Raw genomic sequence first — 23,879 nt, forward strand, 5'->3', positions numbered from 1 at the left:
CCAAAGCTAGACATGAGATAACTTTTTTCCCAACCCTTTACGTTCTTTCTTTTTCTTTTTTTTACAAGATATTTTATTGATTTTTTTACAGAGAGGAAGGGAGACAGTTAGAAACATCGATGAGACAGAAACATTGATCAGCTGCCTCATGCACATTTCCTACTGGGGATTTGCCCACAACCCAGATAAATGCCCTTGACTGGAATCGAACCTGGGACCTTTCAGTCTGCAGGCCGACGCTCTATCCACTGAGCCAAACCGGTTTCGGCGCAACCCTTTACCTTCATGTGGTGTCTTTTGATCTGAAATGGGTCTCATTTCCACAGCATAAGTATGGGTATAGATCTCATGTCCATTCAGCTACCCTGTGTTTTCTGGTTGAAGCAGTTAACCCGTTTATATTATAAGTGATTATTGATAGGTATGTAGTTACTGGCATTTTTAAATTAATTAAATTAATAATTAATTTAATTAATACAGTCCTAGAAGGGGACTTTAACTTCCCATTGACATCACTGGATAGATCTGCCGGAGGAAAAAAAAGTCAGTAAGGAAAAATTCGTCTTAAATGACTCATTAGACAAGATGGATTGGATAAATTTAAAGCAGAGATTATCAAAAGGAATGTCACACTGGCCAAACTGGTGTGCTACAACAAGGAACACCTGGCTATTTACTCACTAGCACAGACTACATTACCCATAGATTGTCAAATAAAATGTGACAAAGGCCTGCACAGTAATAGCGGTGTGGTGAGCATGAGTTAAATTTAGACATTTTTTTGACAGACTGCCAAATATATACTTTGATAGACCTCTAAATTTCAATAATTACTCCATTTGCGCCATGAGATTAAAAATGTTGAAATCTTGGACTTAGAGCTTTTCACCCCAAAGCAGAAGGATATGCATTCTGGACAAAATGAAGACAGAAGGACCTCTCAACCTAGAAACAATGTCTGCTTCATCTATTTTCCCAATGACGATGTGAAAAACAAATCTTTTTTATTTTATATTAATAAACCTCTGTGATATTCCTCACTCCAGTAGCAGAAAATGGAACTATTGTCTAGGTAACATCAAATTCCTATGAATGATCCAGATCCAATAGTTTGTCCCAAACAGAACAAAACCATAAAGCCCCTGGTCCAGATAGAGACCTAGAGACTAAATATCAGGAGATTCTTATACATATGAATGCTCCATGGGAATGTCAGGGAGTAGAGTAGAAGAGTATCCAATATCTAGTTTCTTTAATTATTGTGTGATCCTTTGGGTTGGCCCATGAAAAGCATCTGATATTACCAGTTTATACAAATTTACAACAGTACACTGGAGAAAGAACGAATATGGGGCTTTCATTTCAATCTCTGTTTACCTGCTGTCCCTGGAATTTACAGTCACGGTTTGGAAAACACTGCAAGGACAGCTAATGCCTATAAACATACCTGTGGTCATGCTGTCAATATACAAAATAATTTTTGATGCAAAATAATAAAATGCTTCAACTTCAAATCTGCCATGGACTCTGGGGTTCCTTTAGATCAGGGGTGGGCAAACTTTTTGACTCGAGGGCCACAATGGGTTCTTAAACTGGACCGGAGGGCCGGAACAAAAGCATGGATGGAGTGTCTGTGTGAACTAATATAAATTCAAAGTAAACATCATTACATAAAAGGGTACGGTCTCTTTTTTTTTAGTTTTATTCATTTCAAACAGGCCGGATCCGGCCCGCGGGCCGTAGTTTGCCCACGGCTGCTCTAGATTGACCAACATTCAGCTACATTTAACTAATGGAAAATAAAATTGGTTTTAAACTGGTTGATTCTACCTGAAGGAAAAAGTTAATGAGGTAACACTGGAAATTTCTTCAGGATTCCAATGAAAATCAGGACAAGAGAAATCATTCCAGTTATAAAGTACACAGAAGCCAATTTATTATATTCCAAAAATTAATAATATTCAAAACTTTAGAATCCAGCATAAAAATTCAATGGTGAGCTTCCTGAATGCAAAGCAAATATTTGCCAAATTCTGATGTTAGTTACATCATTAGTAAAATTCCAAAGTACTGAACAGAAGCTACAGGGGCCTGAAGGGCTAATGTGGAGAAAGAAGTTTAGATGCCATTGTTATAACACAGAAAGGAAAATAGTTGGGGCTACAGAAACATCAATGATGAGAGGGAATCACTGATCGGCTGGCTCTTGAATGACCGACAACTGTAATTGAGCCACCAATCAGGGCCTGTGCCTTGAGCACGAATTGCACTCTGGCCTCCTGGTTCATATAGCCAAGCTAAACCACTGACGCAAGCCAGCCAGTGATTTCTCAAATTTTTACAGTGTAAGAATTTCCTGCACTATAAAAGTCTCTGATACCAGTAACATTTGACCTCGGTACAGTGTGCAAGCCACATCCCGTGTGGTTTCAGGGTTCAGAATCTGGAGAAGGGCCACGTGAAAATGACAGAGATGAGACAAGAAGTAATAATTTGGAAATACTGGGAGCCAGCCGGAAAGTCCAACACAAGGGGAAGGACTTAAAATGGTGACCAGGCCTTGCCAACCTTTTATTCAATTTTGGATACACATATATCCCTTGGTCAGGCAGGCAATTCCGGTAACAGACAGACTATCTTAAAGGTCAGTAAATATTAGTAAAGATTTACTCTGAGACTATTTGGTCAGGAAATAGCTTGAGCCCCCATTGAATCGACTAAACAATCGGTTCATAACTCTGGCCCTTGCCAGGGCTCAAGGTTGAACCATGTTCCAGGCTCCCTGTTTAGACTTTTCTAATAGTGAAGACAGTGGGTAGCTTCCAAAAGTACAGGATCTTGCACATGCTCTACATTTGAAAGGTTTCTTCTGCAGTATGAAGTCTCTCATGTGCAGTAATACATGCATGACTTTTAAGGCTTCACTACATTTTTCATATTCATAAGGCTTGTTTGCAGTCAGAATTCTCTGACATTCAATAACTTCTCACTGCTGGTCAAGGGCTTTTGACACTCCTCATATCTGTAATACTTCTCTTAAGTATGAACTCTGCTGTACAATAAGGCAGGAACACTCATTAAAGGCCTTGTTACATTTTCACATTTATAAGGCTCCTCTCCAGTATGACTTCTCTGATATGCAGTAAGGTTTGAGGAGCTGCCAATGGATGTGCCACATTCTCTTCATTCATGTGGCTTCTCTCCAGTATGAACTTTCTTATGCTTTGTAAGTTGTGAGGACCATCTAAAGGCTTTGCCACACTCTCTACATTTATAAGGGTTCTCTCCAGTATGGACTCTCTGATGTAGATTAAGGGAAGAGGAAGATGTAAAGGCTTTGCCACATTCTCTACATTTATAAGGCTTCTCTCCAGTATGAACTCTCTGATGTATATTAAGTCTTTTGGACTCATTGAAGGCTTTGCCACATTCTCTACATTTATAAGGCTTCTCTCCAGTATGAACTCTCTGATGATAAGTAAGGTGTGAGGACCGGATAAAGGCTTTGCCACATTCTCTACATTTATAAGCCTTATCTCCAGTGTGAATTTTATGATGGCGAATAAGTTTTGAGGAATCACTGAAGGCTTTACCACATTCTCTACACTTATAAGGTTTCTCTCCAGTATGAACTCTCTGATGTATATTAAGGGAGTACGAACATCTAAAGGCTTTGCCACATTCTCTACATTTATAAGGCTTCTCTCCAGTATGAACTCTCTGATGACGATTAAGGCAGAAGGATTGGCTAAATACTTTGCCACATTCTCTACATTTATAAGGCTTCTCTCCAGTATGAACTCTCTGATAACTAAGGGATTCGGACTGCCTAAAGGCCTTGCCACATTCTCTGTATTTATAAGGCTTCTCTCCAGTATGAACTCTGTGATGTTTATTAAGGGAGGAGGAAGTGCTAAAGGCTTTGCCACATTCACTACATTTATAAGGTTTCTCTCCAGTATGAACTCTGTGATGTTTATTCAGGGAGGAGGAATCGCTAAATGCTTTGCCACATTCTCTACATTTGTATGGTTTCTCTCCAGTATGGACTTTCTGATGTTGAATCATGTTCGAGGCATGAAGGAATGCTTTACCACATTCTCTACATTTATAAGGTTTATCCTCAGTATGAACACCTTGATGTTTAGTAAGACCTGCATGGCTGGTAAAGGATTTGCCACATTCTCTACATTCATAAGGTTTCTCTCCAGTGTGAATTCTCTGATGAATAGTAACAGTTGAGGGCCGGCTAAAGGCTTTGTCACATTCTCTACATTGATATGGCTTCTCTCCAGTATGAACTCTCAGATGTCGGTTAAGGTTTGCAGACTCACTGAATGCTTTTCCACATTTTGTACATTTATAAGGCTTCTCTCCAGTATGTATTCTCTGGTGTCGATTAAGGTTTGTGGATTCACTGAATGCTTTGCCACATTTTGTACATTTATAAGGCTTCTCTCCAGTATGAACTTTCCGATGTCGAAACATGTTTGAGGTGTGGAGGAATGCTTTACCACATTCTCTACATTTATAAGGCTTACCTTCAGTATGAACACTATGATGATTAGTAAGAACTGTATGGTTGTTAAAGGCTTTGACACATTCTCTATATTTATAAGGTTTCTCTCTAGTGTGAATTCCTTGATGAAGAATAAGGTTTGGGGGCCGACTAAAGGTTTTGCCACATTCTGAGCATTTATAAGACTTTTCTTGAATATTATTTGTATGATGTTGGGTATGTCTTGAGGACTGACTAAAGTCTTTTCTATTTTCCCTGAGTTTGCAAAATGTTGCTATAGTGTGAAATCTTGCCTTATGTATAATAAGAGATGAATGATATTTAAAGGCTTTGCCACATGATTTACATTTGCAAGGGTTTGCTCCAGTATGAATCGTCTGATTTAGAGTACAACCTGAAGGCCAAATAGACGTTTTAATAGAATCTTTACATGTATAAGGTTTTTCTTCACTATGAACTTTTTTGCGTCTATTTAGATTGAATATTAGACTGAAGACTCTCCCACATGGATTCCATTTGTAAGCCTCCTCCGTAGCATGTATATTCTCTTGTTCACGGTATTTTGAAGACTGCTGAAAAGACTGGATACATTTACTTCCTTTGTGTGTCTTCTCCACAATAGGAATAACCTGACGTATATTGTGATTGGACATTTGGTCAAATACTTTTCCACTTTTACAACGGTCGTCTGCAAGCTCACTTGTCCGATGATTAAGATATGACTCTTGCTTAAAGTTGTTCCAATGTTCATTCCATTGATAACTGCTATCTCCATTATGTGTACTCTGGTGATAATGGGAGATAGAAAGACTTTTACTGACAGTTACAATTTTATGAAAAATGCTTGTTCCATAAGAACCATTTTGTGATACTCATTAAAAAAGCTTTCCTAATTTATTAAAATTAGGAAAAGCTTTCCTAATTTATTAAAATTATAGACAAAAAATAAATACAAAACATTAATTGTCAGAGGAAGAATGAATCTTTGTTTAAAAGATTTCCAAACTGCCCAGCCATCATGCCTCAGTGGTTAAGCTTTGACATATGAACAAGATCATGATTCCATTCCCAGTAAGGGGACATGGCCTGCCTGTGAAAATGGTCCTTAGTGAGAGGCATGCAGGACGCAGCCAATGAATGATTCTCTCTCATCATTGTTGTTTTCCTCTCCCTCTTTCTCTCCATTCCTCTCTGAAATCAATAAAGATATATTTTTTGATAAAAAATATCATAAAAATTGCCAAATTCAGCACATTTTAATTTTATGGATACATTATGAATCTATATATTTTAGAAATGATGGAAAGTTTAATTCCACCCTACATTTTAAACAATTCAAATAATTATTTATTCTAGAGACTATGTGAATTCCTAGTTTTTCCAAATTCTCTTTCCAAGAATACATAACAGTAAAAAGTTGATTTTGACTTTCACGTGCAGAAACACATTGATTTGCCAATGTAACTGACTTTAAATTGGAAGATTTCCCAAATGCATAACACACCTGACTTCTTTAGATAACAAGAGTTTCATTATGATAACTGCTTCAGATTTCTTCTATTTATATTCACTTCACCTCTTCTCATCACACTCTTTCTCAAATTCAAAGGCTTTCATTAAGTGTGCATTATCAAAGCAACATCTTTTATATCTTACCAGTATTATTTCAGAGAATAAATCATGTACTCCGAGCTTTAGCATAAAGGCCTGGTTATCTTTAGATGATGTAGCTGAAAGAAAACATATTTTTAGTTTTGACAATCAGATGAGTGCATCTTGAAGTTACCAACAAGTATTGACCAAATGACATTTTGGATGATTCCAAGAGCCAGTGATGAATTTAAACAAAGCTCAAGACAGGTACAATGAAGAAAACTCACATCAAAGAGTTGCTTACATTTGCCAATGATACCTGCTCAAACGCCCTGGCACACAGTAGCAATATTATAAAAACACTCCCAGTTTATTCACTGGAGAGAGAGAGAGAGAAAGATGAAGAAAGTGTATGATCAATGATCTCCCTGTTTTGAGGGCTCTTGAAGAACATGTGTCTCTTGTACATGACACAGAGTTTGAACAGAATTGCAGTAAAGGGTGAATACCCTGTGGTAGCTGCTACAAAGAAACAATGAGAAATAGTTCAAACACCACAAAGACTGTGATACTGAAGATATATATCAAGCCTGAAAAGATACTGTGGGTCTGAAAAAGAAACAGAAAACATTTCCAAATGGGAAATTAAACAGACAACCGAACAAAGAATATAGATCCTGAAAATAGTATTGCCTGAAAGTAGAATTTGTGCCACAGATGGTTATTATTTGTTTCCTCCTATAGAAAGCATGTTCAAAAGCCTGCTTGTTTATAATTCCAGAATCTCAACAAAAGATATCAAGTAATGCAAAGAAACAGAAAAAGTGTACCATAAGGAAAACAGAATAAATGTAATCCAACTGGCACTACATTAATGCAAGTATATTAATTATCTCAAAAATAATGGCAAATAAATACCTTAATGCCAATAAGGGGGAGGGGGGAATACAACTATATAATATCACCAAAACATTATATATCCAAAATAAAAATACAATGAGAGAATATTTTATAAACGCCACACCAAAAGGGCATATTTCAAAACATAATACCAGAATTAACAAATATAGTAGAATCATTAATGAAAGACATTTTCAACTTAAAACATCAAAGAATTTGCCTGGAAGCAGTGGCTCAGTGATTGAGGGTCGATCTATGAACCAGGAGGTCATGGTTTGGCTCCACATCAGGGCACAGGCCTAGGTTGAAGGCTTGATCACCGATCATGCAGGAGGCAGCAGATCAATGATTCTCTCTGTTTACTGATGTTTCTATCTTTTTCTCCCACTCCCTATATCTCTGAAATCAATAAGGATATATTTTAAAAATAAAAATTAAGCCCTGACCGGTTTGGCTCAGTGGATAGAGTGTTGGACTGCAGACCGAAGGGTCCCAGGTTCAACTCTAGTCAAGGGCATGTACCTTGGTTGCGGGTACCATCCCAGTAGGGAGTGTGCAGGAGGCAGCTGATCGATGTTTCTCTCTCATCGATGTTTCTAACTCTCTATCCCTCTTTCTTCCTCCCTGTAAAAAAAAAAAAAAATCAATAATAAAAAAACAATCCTGTAGGTCGCTTATTGTAAAAAAAAATCAATAAAATATATTTTAAAAAAATAAAAAAATAATAAAAATTAAATAATCAAAGAATTTGTACATAAATTATTAAAATGTTACTTAATTAACATTTTGATGAATAAAAGTCAACAAACATGTGCAAATATGAAGAGAACTTCAGAAATCCCTGACACTAATAAATCGACCTCCAAGAGGACCCCATAAAGACAGGAATGTGGAAAGGAGTAGCTAGGTATATAAAAAATTAATCATGCCCTGACCGGTTTGGCTCAGTGGATAGAGCGTTGGCCTGCGGACTGAAGGGTCCAAGGTTCAATTCCGGTCGAGGACATGTACCTTGGTTGCGGGCACATCCCCAGTGGGGGGTGTGCAGGAGGCGGCCGATTGTTGTTTCTCTCTCATAGATGTCTCTAACTCTCTATCCCTCTCCCTTCCTCTCTGTAAAAAAAAAATCAATAAAAAATATATATTTTAAAAAATTAATCATGTAAGATCCTGACAATTGGAGAGACATATAAACGCAAGCAGCTAACTGAATTCTAAGTAGAATGAATATAAACATGAGAACAGATAAAAAACAATGCAAGTATCATAAGTACCAGAATACTATCTTAACAGAATATCCTATCCTATATAATAAAAGCCTAATATGCTAAGTGCCCGGTTGTCCAGTCAGCCGTTCAACCAATCAAAGCATAATATGCTAATGATATGCTAAGGCCACTCAACTGCTCGCTATGACATGCACTGACCACCAGAGGGCAGATGCTCTGACAGGTAGGTTAGCTTGCTGCTGGAGTCCAGCTGATTAGGACTGAGCGAGATGGGCTGGACACACCCTGAGCCCTCCCGCAGCCCCTCTCTTGTCAGGTCATCCTCCGCATCCCTCCCTGGCCCCGATCATGCACCAGTGAAGTCCCTTGGCCTGGCCTGTGCCCTCTCGCAATCCAGGACACCTCAGGGGATGTAGGAGAGCCAGTTTTGGCCCAATATCAGAATGACCAGTCGCTATGATGCACACTGACCACCAGGGGGCAGATGCTCAATGCAGGAGCTGCCCCCTGGTGGTCAGTGCATTCCCACAGGGAGTTGACAGCTTAGTTGGCCCATGGAAAGTGGGCCTAAACTGGCAGTCAGACATCCCCTGGGTGCTCCCAGACAGTGAGAGGGCGCAGGAGGGGCTGAGGGACTGCCCCCGCCCCGAGTGCACAAATTTTGTGCACCAGGCCTGTAGTTCTATATAATAAAAGGGTAATATGCAAATTGACTCAACGGTGGAACTACCAGTCGCTATGATGTGCACTGACCACCAGGGGGCAGATGCTCAATGCAGGAGCTGCCTCCTGGTTATCAGTGCACTCCCACAGGGGAAATGCCTCTCAGCCAGAAGCCCTAAGCCGGGCTCACAGCTGGTGAGTGCAGCGGCGGTGGCGGGAGCCTCTTCCACACCCATGGCAGTTAGACATCCCCTAAGGGCTCCCGGACAGCAAGAGGGTGAATGCCGTGTTGAGGGACTCCTCCCAAGTGCATGAATTTCATGCACCAGGCCTCTAGTGAAAATTTAACTTCTCATGGAAAAGACAGGTCCTCTAAGATCATTAGGGGGTTTCTAAGCAGAATACTATTGGGGGCAAAAAAAAGGGCATGAAATAAAACACGGAACTGATAGCCGAAACCGGTTTGGCTCAGGGGATAGAGCGTCGGCCTGCGGACTGAAGGGTCCCAGGTTCGATTCCGGTCAAGGGCATGTACCTGGGTTGCGGGCATATCCCCAGTAGGAGATGTGCAGGAGGCAGCTGATCGATGTTTCTCTCTCATCGATGTTTCTAACTCTCTATCTCTCTCCCTTCCTCTCTGTAAAAAATCAATAAAATATATTAAAAAAAAAAAAAAAACAACACGGAACTGATAAATGAACAAAAACCATCCAACAAAAATACTGACAAAACAGATGATCAACAATGGAGAGGAAAAACTTTTCCAGCACCAAAACTTTCTCATTATTAGACCTTCTCATTGTTAGACCTGCCCTATAAATAATCCTTAAGAAATTACTTCTGGAGGTCATTTAAAAATTCAATACAACACTAAAATATGAACATAATGAAGATTCCTTGTTTGTGGAAAAATATAGAGAAATATAAAAATTTGTGGTGTTCTAAAAAAGAAACACATATCACTTTGATTTCTCTTGTGGAACTTCAGAAAATAAAAGGAATAGTCTGAACAGCATGGCTCAGTGGTAAAGGGTCTACCTATGAACCAGGAGGTCACAATTCGATTCCTGGTCAGGGCCCATGTCTGTGTTGCCTGCTCGTTGCCCAGTATGGGGTGTGCAGGAGGCGGCCCATCAATGATTCTCTCTCATCATGGATGTTTCTATCTCTATCCCCATCTCCTCCTCTGAAATATAAATGTATTTATAAAAAATAAAAGGAATAAAATCCTAAATCTCTGCTATAAGACATACAATGTAAAAAATAATGTGATATCAACTCGTGTGTACATGGGTAGAAATAGCAATTAGCAGAGTTTTTGTATGCAACTGACACTATGAGTTTAAGGTAGATTGTTATAACCTTAAGATATTTTAAGTGGTTCCCATGGTCATAAAAAAAATAGAAAATAAAATGATCTTGCTAATAGGTGACAGAATTCTGTATTGCAAATCACAGACTCTATATATCTAATAATATATACATATGTCTAATTAATTTCTCAAAACATGGTATATAGAACCAACCAACGAGGTTAGCTGTGCTCCTGTACATGAGAGAAATTACTACAAAATAACAAACTAATTATGTATTTACATGAATAACAGCATAATTGAAAATGAAATATTAACAGTTTCGTTCCTAAGAAGGTACATGATTTGTATGCTGTCAAGCATAAAATACTGCTGACTACCCTCTGCAGTGTGTCTCAATGGTTAGAGCATGGAGCCACCCACCAAATGGTGGCAGGTTTGATCCCAACCACATTTGGGACATATGAAGAAGACAACAACATGTCCCTCTCGCATCGATATTTCTGTCTCTCTCTTTCAATCCCTCCCTCCCTTCTTTCCACTCTCTGTAAAACTCAATGGAAAAAATATCATAGGGTGAGGATTAACAAAATAAAACACACTCACACACACACACACACACACGCACGCACGCACGCGCACACACTGCTGGCTGTAATTGAAGAAGAAACCACTAAGTTGAAAAACACATTCCATGATTCTACTTTGAAATGCTAACATTATCAGATGTCATTAGTACCCAAAGTGACCTAAACCCGTGGTCGGGAAACTGCGGCTCTTTGGCCCCTTCAGTATGGCTCTTCCTAAGCCTTAGGAGTACCCTAATTAAGTTAATAACAATGTACCTCTCCCTCTGCCTTGCTCTCTGAAATCAATAAAAAAATTAAAAATAATAAACAAAAACCTGCAATGCAGACATTAATGCAGAGGGAAATAAATACAGCAGGGTAGAATAAAGGCCTATATACAAATTCTTTCTCTCTCTCTCTCTCTCTCTCTCTCTCTCTCTCTCCCTCCCTCCCTCCCTCCCTCCCTTCCCCTGTTGCTTTATTCCTTTAAAATCAATAAAAGAGTATAAATTAGTGCTGGCTGTAATTAAAGAAGAACTCAATAAATGAACTAACTACACATGCAATGACCTTAAGTTGGAATGCTAACAGTATAAGCTGTCACCAGTACCCAAGGTTGACATAAACATTCAAAGCAGTCACTATCCACGTCCCAATGACACTTTTCACAAAATTAGGATAGGGTCTAAAGATCTTCAACAAGGGTGCCTATATCACAGATAAGAAAAGGATTCTCTCACCTTGCCTGAGTAGCTAGCTCAATTGTTCAGAGTGTGGTCCTGATACCAAAATATTGCACTTTTGATTTTTGCTCAAGGGTCATTAAAAAAGTAACAAATGGCGGTAACTGGTTTGGCTCAGTGGATAGAGTGTCGGCCTGCGGACTGAAAGGTCCCAGGTTCGATTCCGGTCAAGGGCATGTACCTGGGTTGCGGGCACATCCCCAGTGGGAGATGTGCAGGAGGCAGCTGATCGATGTTTCTCTCTCATCGATGTTTCTAACTCTCTCTCTCCCTTCCTCTCTGTGAAAAATCAATAAAATATATTAAAAAAAAAAGTAACAAATGAATGCATAAATAAGTCGGGAAATAAATCCCTCCCCTCCCCTCCCCTCCTCTTCTCTCTCTCTTTCTCTCTCTCTCTCTCTCTCTCCCTCCCTCCCTCCCTCCCTCCCTCCCTCCCCCTGTTGCTTTATTCCTTTAAAATCAATAAAAGAGTATAAATTAGTGCTGGCTGTAATTAAAGAAGAACTCAATAAATGAACTAACTACACATGCAATGACCTTAAGTTGGAATGCTAACAGTATAAGCTGTCACCAGTACCCAAGGTTGACATAAACATTCAAAGCAGTCACTATCCACGTCCCAATGACACTTTTCACAAAATTAGCAAACCTCATTCTAAAAGTGATATGAAATGACTCAGGACACCAGGGAACCACAACAAACATGGAAGAGACAGTATAAGCTTAAAGGCATCATGCTTCCTGATTTAAAAAAATATTTCAAAACTGGCATTATCCAAAAGTATCATCAACACGTTAAGACACAGGTAAATAAAGGAGCACAGTAGGCCCTGGCCAGTGTGGCTCAGGGTTAGAGCATCATCCTGTGCACTTAAAGGCTGCAGGTTCAATTCCCATTAAAGGGACAGACCTCAGCTGCAAATTCTTACCCCACCTGGGTTGAAGTGTGAGAAAGAGGGGGCCAGTCGATGTGTCTCACATCGATGTTGCCCTCTCTCTTCCCCCTCATTCTTCCCTTCCTTCCACTCTCTCTGAAAAGTAATGGAAAAAATGTCCTCATGTGAGGATTAACAACAACTACAAAAAAAAGAAGCATTGTAAAATAAAGACCCTACTTACAACTTCTCAGGAATGAGGTAAAATAATCTACAAGGTTGCTTATACCACTAAAGTAGTAAAGGATATTCTCACATATACGAATAGTGTTGAGATACTCAGATGTCTACATGTAAAGGAATGAGTGAAATTGAACTGTTATTAAATGCCATATACAAATATTAAACCAAAATGGATAAAAGATTGAAACATAAAGCTAATAAAAATCTATTTTAAAAAAACTTATAGAAAACATTTTATAAAATACATTTTTATTGATTTCAGAGAGGAATAGAGATGGAGAGAGAGATACAAACATTAAGAGAGATTCATTGATTGTCTGACTCCTGCATGGCTCGTACTGGGGGTTGAGCCTGCAACTGGGTCCTGTGCCCCTGACTGGAATCGAACCTGGGATCCTTCAGTCCACAGGTTGACACACTATCCATTGAGCCAGTCTAGCTAGGACATAAAAGTTTTTATGACATGTGATTTTTTATTATATCACTAAAAGGAAAGGTAAACAAAACAGTCAAAAGGAATTACACCCCATATAAAAATTACTTCACATTAAAGCAAATTGTCAGTATGTTAAAAATACAAGCTTCGAAATGGGAAAATATTTCTTCAAAGCATATTATTTGATAAGTAGTTAATATGCAGATTATATACAGACCTTTTACAAGAAAACGTGCAAAAGAAGTAACACAACTTAAAAAATGTCCAAAGTTATATGGTTAACTAATCTGTAAGATAGAAGGCAATAGTACACAATAGGTGAAGACAGATTCTTCACCAAGTAGTGCAACAAAAACGGAACAGACACATGAAAAAATAATAAAACTAGACCCAGTTCATAGGCCATGAACTAAAATGATCTCAGCATGGATTAACGACTAAAATATAAGACCTGAAACCATGAAAACACTGAAAGAAGCATAGTCAATGAACTTTACCATCGATCTTTAAAGTACTGGTTTGGATATTCTGAAGCATAACAAAGAAGCCAAGAAATAAATAAATGAGACTACAAAAGAATAAGTTTGGCATACCAAAAGGAACAACAAAATAAACAAAAACATAAACCCAGCAATGTTACATCCTCAAAAGCTAAAGATCCAAAATATATAAGGAACTCACACAACTTAACACCAAAAAGATAATATGATTAAAAGTGGGCAGAAGACTTGAATAGACATTTCCCAAACAGGACATCAAGTTGCGCAATAGACATATTAAATGATGTTCAAATCATGCATCATCAAAGAAATGTAAATGGACACCACCATGAAATACCACCAAACACCTAACAAGATGGCAATCATCCATAAATCAAAAAACAACAAGTACTACAAATGAAATGGAGCAATGAGAACATTAGTGCACCATCAGCAAGATTGTAAACACATTGGTGCTGTCACTAACAAAACATGATGGAGGATTTTCCAATATTTACAAACAAGTACCAGGTTACACAGCAATTCCATTTCTGGGGATTTATACAGAGAACACAAATTTAAAAAGATATACCCACCCATATATCCATTGCAGCACTATTTGCAATAGTGAAGATATGGGACTGGAAAAAAGGACTATTTTTATAATGATGCTCTACCATTCAAAATAAATTAAAAGACTTCATTTGATATATGACATGTAAGGAAACAAAATTTATAACTCAACTCATCTTCAAGACATGACTCACTATATCTTTATTCCAGAAATGACACAACAGCTGCAAATATAACTTAGACGTTATCATATACAATAAAAGCCTAATATGCTAAGTGTCCAGTCGACCAGTTGTCCGTTCAACTAATCAAAGCATTACGCTAATTATATGCTAAGGCAGCTGAACCACTCGCTATGATGTGCACTGAACACCAGGATCAGACACTCCGAGGGGTAGGTTACCTTGCTGCTGGGGTCCGGCCAATTGGGACTGAGCAAGACGGGCCAGACATGCCCTGGAGCCCTCCTGTGGTCCCTCCCCAGGTGACCAACCTCCTGCATCTCTACTAGGACCCGATCATGAACTGGTGGGGTCCCTCGGCCTGGCCTGTGCCCTTTCGTAACCCAGGACCTCTCAAGGGATGTTGGAGAGCAGGTTTCGGAGAGGAGGTTTCAGCTCGATATAGCAGGCAAGGTTGAGGGACCCCACAGACACAAGAATTCGTGCACTGGGCCTCTAGTTGAATATAAAACTACATTTATTTTATACACTGCACATTCCTGAGAGTTAAATACATAACCATACTTGTATTTCAATCCACTGTATTAAAACAGAAACTCCCAATGTATCAACTCAAACATTAAAGAAAAAACAAAAAATATGTTATCTACAACAGAAAAACGAAAATCCACAGGCTGAGAAAATTTATTTGTAAAAGTTAACACACCCTGACTAGCTTGGCTCAGCAGTTGAGCATCAACCTAAGAATCAGGAGGACATGGTTCGAATCCTGGTTAGGGCACATGCCCAGGTTGCCGGCTCAATCTCAAGTAGTGGGTGTGCAGGAAGCAGCTGATCAAAGATTCGCTCTGATCATTGAGGTTTCTCTCTTTCCCTTTCTCTCTAAAATCAATATATGTGTGTGTGTGTGTGTGTGTGTGTGTGTGTGTGTGTGTGTGTATATGGACAACATGTATAGGATAATTATGCAAAACAGAGAAAGAAGTCTTCAAACTCAACATTGACAAAATAACCAACATGACTGAAAGGAGCCAAACACCTTAATGCAAGTACTAAAAAATATATACACATAGAAAATCAGAAGATCCTGCACATCATATGTCACTAAGGAAATGCACATTATAACAATGAGAAGTAGCAGGCAAGCAACACTCAACCACCATTGAAAGGGTCAGAATCCAGAACACTGACCCCACCAAATGTCTTGGTGATGTGGAGCAATTGGAACTCCAATCACTGCTGGTGAAAATGTCAAATGCTACAGCTCCTTGGGAAGATGGTCTGGAGGTTTTTATGAAATTAAATATAAACTTGCCAAAAAAAAAAAAGCCGAAACCGGTTTGGCTCAGTGGATGGAGCGTCGGCCTGCGGACTGAAAGGTCCCGGGTTCGATTCCGGTCAAGGGCATGTGCCTGGGTTGTGGGCACATCCCCAGTAGGAGATGTGCAGGAGGCAGCTGATCGATGTTTCTCTCTCATCGATGTTTCTAACTCTCTATCTCTCTCCCTTCCTCTCTGTAAAAAATCAATATATTAAAAAAAATAAATAAACTTGCCATGGGATCCACTAATTGGGCTCCTCACTATTAAACCAAAGAATTAAGACTTTTATCTACAGCTCTGGCCAGTTTGGCTCAGTGGATAGAGCGTCAGCCTGCAGACTCAAGGGTCCCAGTTCGATTCCGGTCAAGGGCATGTGCCTTGGTTGCAGGCACGACCCCAGTAGGGGATGTGCAGGAGGCAGCTGGTCGATGTTTCTCTCTCATCAATGTTTCTAACTCTCTAAAACCTCTCTCTTCCTCTCTGTAAAAGGTCAGTAAAATGTATTTAAAAAATAAAAACACTTTTATCTACATAAAAGCCTACAAGGGGCTGTTTATTCATAATTTACAAAAATTAAAAACAAAGAAGAGGCCTGTCAACAAGTGAATGGATAAATACACTGAAGGAAATTCAAGGAAGTCTTAATCACTACTATAAAGAAATAATACATCAAGCCATGAAAAGACATAATAAAAACCTAAATGGGGCCAAAACCGGTTTGGCTCAGTGGATGGAGCGTCGGCCTGCGGACTGAGGGGTCCCAGGTTCGATTCCGGTCAAGGGCATGTATCTGGGTTACAGGCACATCCCCGGTGGGGGATGTGCAGGAGGCGGCTGATCGATGTTTCTCTCCCATCGATGTTTCTGGCTCTCTATCTCTCTCCCTTCCTCTCTGTAAAAAATCAATAAAATATATTTTTAAAAAAACCTAAATGGAGAGAACTATGTAAAAGAATACAATCTGCCTGCACAGGTAGTAGGCCAGTTGCTTAAATGATTGTACCGATATACCAAAGTCATAGGTTTTCTCTCTGGTCGGGCAGGTACCAAAAAAATCAATTAATGACCAGCTGAAGTTTCTCTCTCTAACTCTCCCTTCCTCCCTGAAATCAAGAAAATCTTAAAAAATACAAAAATATAAGAAAATGCAGTGTGAATTTTGATAAAGGCTTTCCCATTTCCAATCCTGGTTGCTCAATGGCCAGAAGACATGGGAGAATCTTAGAATATTCTAGAAAATTATTTTCTAAAATATTATTTTTGATACTATCTTAATCACTGTGGACAACATGTAAAGTGTGCAAACACTAAGTTTCTAATTCACATACATCACAAAGCCTTTCTTTTCTACACCAAAGAAGCCCAATTTGTTCCTTTTTAAAAATAGATACATAAGTTTATTGCTTTTAGAGAGGGAGAGGCAGGGAGGGATAGAAACATTAATGATGTGAGAGAATCATTGATTAGTTGACTCCTTCACACCTCATATTGGGCAGCAAGCCCACAACCCTGGCATTGGCCCTTGACCAAAATTGAACTCGGGACCTTTCAGTCTGCAGGCCAGTGCTCTATCCACTAACCCAAACCAGCTAGGGCCCAATTTTTCCTCGAGAGCAAAAATCTACCATAGAAAGCAGAAGGCCCCTAGACATCTATCTATATATATAAAAAGGCTAATATGCAAATTGTCCACTTCTGAATTCAACTGGGAGAGTGGGAGTTCGGTTGTTCATTAGGACCTGCGCTGACCACCAGGGGAACATGGCAGGTGACCAGCAGCGGCAGCAAGGCGCTGAGGGAGTAAGGGAAGGAGGAGCACAGGAGGCAGGGAGGCCAGGCCTAGGGACCCTACCCCCGGGAGAATTTCGTACACCAGTCCTCTAGTGTTAAAATAATAAAGGAAACAAAACCCTGGAGATGGAGTAGGAACTCGGGAAGGAAGCCATCCTCACCCAGAGAAGCCAGGTTGCTGTAGTTCTCCAACATCACATCCAGGTACAATTTCTGTTGAGCTGCGTCCAGGCATTCCCACTCCTCCTGAGAGAAATCTATGGCCACATCCCTGAAGGTCAATGGTCCCTGAAAGAAAACACACAGTTACCAAGAGGTCACCAGAAGAGTTCATAATGTCACCCAACATGAAAACAGTGTTTAGGGAGAAGTGGTTTGGACCTAGGGGAATATCCTGAATCATCCAATAAGATCACGTTGCCGTAATAACATTCTCTGATGTGTTTTCTAACACTGACAAATGAGGATGACACATGTCCACTAACCCACGGTACAGATTTTACTTTAGAGGAAAATGAACTTTAAAATTAAGGCATCGTCCTAGCTGGTCTGGCTCAATGGATAGACCCTTGGCCTGCTCCCTAGGAACTGCACTGAGTGGATAAAATGACTGAAGAGTCTCAGGTTTGATACTGGTCAGGGACACATGTCTGGGTTGCAGGCTTCATCCCCAGTAGGGGGTGTGCAGGAGGCAGGCAAGTCATGATTCTCTCTCATCATTCATGTTTCTCTCTCTCTCTCTCTCCCGTCCTCTCTGAAATAAATACAAATATATTAAAAAATTTTTTTAAATGAAATAAAATTAAGGCCAGGACTCAGGCATATGGATTTCTGAGTGCTGTGTTTGCATCCTTCAGGGTCAGTGGGGTATATTTCTCAGCTGTACATGACTTGGTGGGTTGGAAGGATAGGGACATCTTCGCAACTGTGAAGCAGACCACACTGAAAGGGACTTCTGTAAAGACACAGATTCTGATCCAGGTTCTGAGACAGGGCCTGTGTTTCCACACGTGTCACAAGCTCAATTTTTTTTTTTAATATATTTTATTGATTTTTTACAGAGAGGAAGGGAGAGGGATAGAGAGTTAGAAACATCTATGAGAAAGAAACATCGATCAGCTGCCTCCTGTACACCCGCTACTGGGGATGTGCCCGCAACCAAGGTACATGCCCTTGACCGGAATCAAACCCGGGACCCTTCAGTCCACAGGCCGACGCTCTATCCATTGAGCCAAACCGGTCAGGGCACAAGCTCAATTTTTACTTGTGATGCCAATGGTTCTGCATCATGTGCCATAATTCTGAATACACAGTAAAAAAAGGAAAAAATTCATACAGAACTTGGAACTAAAAGGGTTTGTTCATAGAGTACAGTTCTCATAGAATATGACACATAGGAATGACAATCCTAGTTGGAAATTTACTCTGAGTAATTTTTTTTTTTTAAATATATTTTATTGATTTTTTACAGAGAGGAAGGGAGAGAGATAGAGAGTCAGAAACATCGATGAGAGAGAAACATCGATCAGCTGCCTCCTGCACATCTCCCACTGGGGATATGCCCGCAACCCAGGCACATGCCCTTGACCGGAATCGAACCCGGGACCTTTCAGTCCGCAGGCCGACGCTCTATCCACTGAGCCAAACCGGTTTCGGCTACTCTGAGTAATCTTACAACAAGATTATCTTGCCTGCTCCGGTTGGTGTGGCCCGGTGGTTGAGGGCTGACCCATGCACCAAGAAGTCACTGGTTTGATATCTGGTCTAGACACACGACCAAGTTGTGGGCTCGATCCCCAGTGTGGGCTGTGCTAGAGGCAGCTAATCCATGATTCTCTCTCATCATTGATGTTTCGATCTCTCTCTATTTCTCCCTTCCTATCTGAAATTCATAAAAATGTACTTGAGGGGAAAAAAGGAAAAAGTAGCTGACATAATGTTAACAGTTTAGGAACAGAGACACACATGGAAGGACAGGTCACCCCTGCTGACATGACTGGCAAAAATACATCAAAAAAGAAATACTTATGTGGAAATGATTACAATTAAACACTAATTTTTGCAAATGTCAATCCACGTGTACCTCATGTTCTATAAGCTGATGGAACATTTAAATAGCAAGTACTTCATACTAATCTAGTGATCAAGTCTCTTCTGTCTGCTTTCAGACCTTTGAGCTATTCTGAGCAGTAAGATGTGCCTCATCTTTTTTTTTTTTTAGTATATTTTTTATTGATTTCAAAGAGGAAGGGAGAGGGAGACATAGAAACATCAATGATGAGAGCATCATTGATCGGCTGCCTCCTGCACGTCCCTGACTAGGGATCGAGCCTGCAAACCAAGCATGTGCCCTTGACCAAAACTGAACCAGGGACCTTCCAGTTTGCAGTCCAACACTCTATCCATTGAGCCAAACCAGCTAGGGCATATGTGCATCTTCTTACCTCTCATCTAGAGCTGATGCTGCAGCCACTTGAACCTAACACCTACACTTGCCTTCTTCACTGATACCTGAGCCTCTGACCCATCCCAGTAGGGATGTTAGACATGGCTGCCTTCCAAGTTTGATCTGTCACAAAAGGGATGTTTTCAGTAGTTGAAAGTCACTAATTAAAGTTAGGAATGCTTCCTGACCTGGGGAGGCTGCATGAAATGAATGCAGAGAAGGCTCTGGGAAAAAGGAGAGAATTATAGTCTGGCCAGTGTGGCTGACATGTAGAGACCTATGAACCAGAAGGGCAGGGCTGGATTCCTGATCAGGAATCCAGCAGCGATGGCACTGCAGGTTTCAGACTAGATCCCCAGTGGGGGGTTTGCAGGAGGCAGCTGATCAATGATTCTCTCTCCTGATTGATATTTCTACATCTCTCTCCCTCTCATTCCAATTCTGAATTCAATAAAAAAATATTTTTCAAAAGAGAGGGGGAAAAAAAGAGAAAGATAACTATAACAACTGCTGACATTGACTATGATAGAAAAAACAAAACACAAAAGTAAGTAGCCCTGACCGGTTTGGCTCAGTGGATAGAGCATTGGCCTATGGACTGCAGGGTTCTGGGTTCAATTCCAGTCAAGGGCATGTACCTTGGTTTCGGGCACATCTCCAGTAGGTGGTGTGCAGGAGGCAGCTGATCAATGTTTCTCTCTCATTGATGTTTCTAACTCTCTGTCTCTCTCCCTTCCTCTCTGTGAAAAACCAATAAAATACATTTTAAAAAAAAGTAATGAGCCCTAGCCAGTTTGTGTCAGTGGATAGAGTTTCTGCCTTCAGATTGAAGGGTCCCAGCTTCGATTCCGGTCAAGGGCACATGACCTGGTTGTGGGCTCCATCCTCAGTGGGAGGCAAGCAGGAGGTAGCCAATCAATGATGCTTTCTCATCATTGATGTTTCTATCTCTCTCTCCCTCTTCCTTCTTCTCTGCAATAAATAAAAATATCTTTTAAAAAGTAATGAGATAAGGAAAAACAACCTGCAACGATAAGAACAATACCCTTTGAGTATTTCTCACTTCTCATCAGAAGTAGACATATAAATCACCAGATGTTAGATAGCCTGTGACCCAGGACACATCTTTTACCTGAGAAGCAGCCATTTGGCCCTGGTCCTGATCGGGGTCTGGGTTGATTTCTCAGGTGACACTATGTTGAGGAGTCACAGACTGTGCCTTCAAAGACGTCAGCACAGCGTCTTAATCAGCTCACACGACACTCACAGTCAGAAGGACCTGGAAATGAGGAAAAGGCCACCCCTCCTGTCCTTGGTCACAGGAGAGAGTGAGGAACAATGAGCTCCTACATGGAGACCACACTGTGAGTTTTTGAGTGTGTATTCATGTGTCTCTTCTCCCAAAGACATCCACTAACTCCTACAGAAATGAGGTGAGCTGCTGTCCTGACCCCACAAACCAAACAGAGCACCCCCCTGACCTCCCCTGAACAAAGCCTGCTCCCCACTCTCACAAAGGCATCCTGCACCCCTCCTGTTAATCCCTGTCCTCACCTTCCATCACCTGGAGGCCCTCAGTAACCAAGGATGCCCCACCCAGAGCAGCTGTCCAACTCCATGGGGGAAAGTGCCCCTGTGGGCATTTCTTAAAGCTCCTCGGGGGATCTGAGAAGACCCAGAGGATTTATCTCAGGATGTTTTTAAATAATAAATTGTCAGACACAGAAAAAGTCAATCTGTGGAAGAAACACACACACAAACACAAAACACCACAGCAACAAACCTAAGGCTCTAATATTCCTTGAAAGAAGCACCAGGTGGTGGCAGACACAGGTCACCTCCACGTGGCCATCCCAGGAAATGGGCACCCATGACCAACAGACAAGTCTCTCCCCTCTGAGTGAATAAAGGTTGCAATTGGAAGCAAAGTATTATAAAACTAGTGGCCTGGTGCATGAAATTCATGCAGGGGGGTTGGGGGGGGGTGTCCCTCAGTCTGGCCTGCACCCTCACCAATCTGGGACTTCTTGGGGGATGTCCGTCTGCTGGTTTAGGCTCGATCCCTGTGGCAGTCGGACATCCCTCTCGCAATCCAGGACCGCTGGCTCTTAACCACTTACCTTCCTGCCTGCCTGGAAAGTGCCATCCCTCCCGGCCTGCTCCCCCCCAGCTTCTCTCCCCGCTCTGCCGACCTGGTTGCCCACAACTCCCCCACCCCCCAACGTCCTGCCAGCCTGAATGCCCCCAACTGCCCACGGATACCCTGGAAGGTAGCAGGTGCTGATTAGGGGAGGAGGGCATGATTGTTTCCTGGGACTGTAGTTATGGAAGCTTTGAGGAGCGTTCCACAGGCCTCAGAGGGGCGGGCTCTGGCCAGCAGCCCTGTAGAGGTGTTCTGGCAGGGGGCAGGGAGTTAGGGGGCCGCTAGGGGGCCGAAGGGGGAGTAACTGTCAAACCTTCGCAAGTGGAGCCATTCTTTAAATTTTAAGTGGCTGTTTCCCAGCTGTACCTGCTCAGGGCAGAGTTCCAAATCTGCTGACGCGGGGTGGGGGCCGGGCCAGGTGGGCTAGGAGGGCGGGTTTAGCCGCACCCAGGGAGGTTCAGCGCACTTCCATCGCGGGTCAAGCAGAATGAAGTTAACTAGAAGAGGACGTTCTGCCAGGAAAAGGCGGGAGCCTGCAAGCGGGACACATCAGAAGAAAGTCTTGCAAGAAAGACTTATTGTTCAGAGGCAGAACGTTCCTTGAGGTGATAAATAGTCCATGAGGGCATGGAAAGTTCAAGGGAGGATGCACTGCTGCAGGTGGAAAGAGTATTTGTATAACAAGGGAAATTAATAGTATAATGTATAACTTAGCTTTGATGATTTCATAAGCATGCCTGTTAATCATTGTCACTTGCTGTACCCCATTGTTATTTGTTGTACTCCCCAAATAAAAGCCATGAGGGCTTTGGGGGCTTTGCTACACGCCTCACCGAGCGGTAGCCCTCTGCTCTACTTCGTCCTACAGGCCAAGCTTGCCTCGGGGTCTCGGTTAACAAAGAACATCCACACACTTCAGCTGCAGCGATGGCACTGCTGGTGGGGGGCGCAGAGGGAGCAGGACAGAGTGCAGCCCGCACCTCTGACTCCCGTCAGGATCGCCCACAAGAGCACCCTAGCGACCACCCGTCAGTGCCCCTGAGGCACCCAGGGTCCCCTCTGCGCCCACAAAGCCCCTCCCTGCGGGCAGGTCGCCTCTTCAGGGGACACCGCGTCCTTGCCCCTGAGCCTCCCCCCATGGACACTGTGCTCCCCGGGCAGGCAGACCCCTTAGTAAATGGGGGTGGGCCTAGGAGGGGGGTGCAGACCCCCAGGCCGGGAGCCATCCGGGCTCTTTGGGCGGGAAGCGCCGGGCGGGGGGAGGGGCGCAAAGGGCGGGAACCCCCTGACCCAGACTCTCAGCCCCGCGGGGAGCACCGGCGGCCCCGGGAACGGTTTTCAGCGGGAAAACCGCGCGGCAGGCGGTGGCCACAGCCACAGGCGGAGAGACCCCGGGCCGGGGCCTCCGTTTCCTCCCAAAGGCACGTGGCGCCCGCACCGCGCAGCCTCCCGGGACCGGACTCACCGCTGAGAGAGGCTCCGGGGCGGGGACCCCAACAAGGACTTCAGCGCCGGCAGCGCCCTCAGCCTTCCCTGCGGGGAGGGGGACGGGCAGCGTCAGCTTTAAAGACAAACACCCTCCTCAGGGGGAACCCCCACCTTCCCCTGCACAGCCGCTTCCGGGTCTGCGAGGAACTGCGCATGCGCCTCCCTGGGGTGGGCGGGGCCAGAGCCTGAGCTGAGCGACTCCGCGATGGGGGCGGGGCCGAGCCCGGCGGCCAGGCCTGTGCAGGGACAGAGGGAGGGAGGGCGGGGCAGGAGCGAGGGGGCAGCCCCGGGTGCCCGCACCTCCTCCCACAGGGACAGCCCTTCCTGGGGGAGTTTCCCACGTCATTGTCAGGGTTTTGGCTGGGGACG

General features: G+C 42.3%; 1 long non-coding RNA gene across 1 annotated transcript; it reads right to left on the reverse strand.

Moving 5' to 3' along the window:
* Positions 1 to 2,548: 2,548 nt before the first annotated feature.
* Positions 2,549 to 21,439, reverse strand: LOC308530468. The gene is made up of 4 exons (XR_013996858.1): positions 21,012 to 21,439; positions 17,595 to 17,721; positions 6,176 to 6,249; positions 2,549 to 5,304 (listed from the first exon to the last, which is right to left on the reverse strand). It is a non-coding gene; the product is annotated as an uncharacterized lncRNA (long non-coding RNA).
* Positions 21,440 to 23,879: the final 2,440 nt, after the last annotated feature.

This window comes from Myotis nattereri (genome assembly GCF_964212035.1).
Source record: "Myotis nattereri genome assembly, chromosome: 15".
NCBI lineage: Eukaryota > Metazoa > Chordata > Mammalia > Chiroptera > Vespertilionidae > Myotis > Myotis nattereri.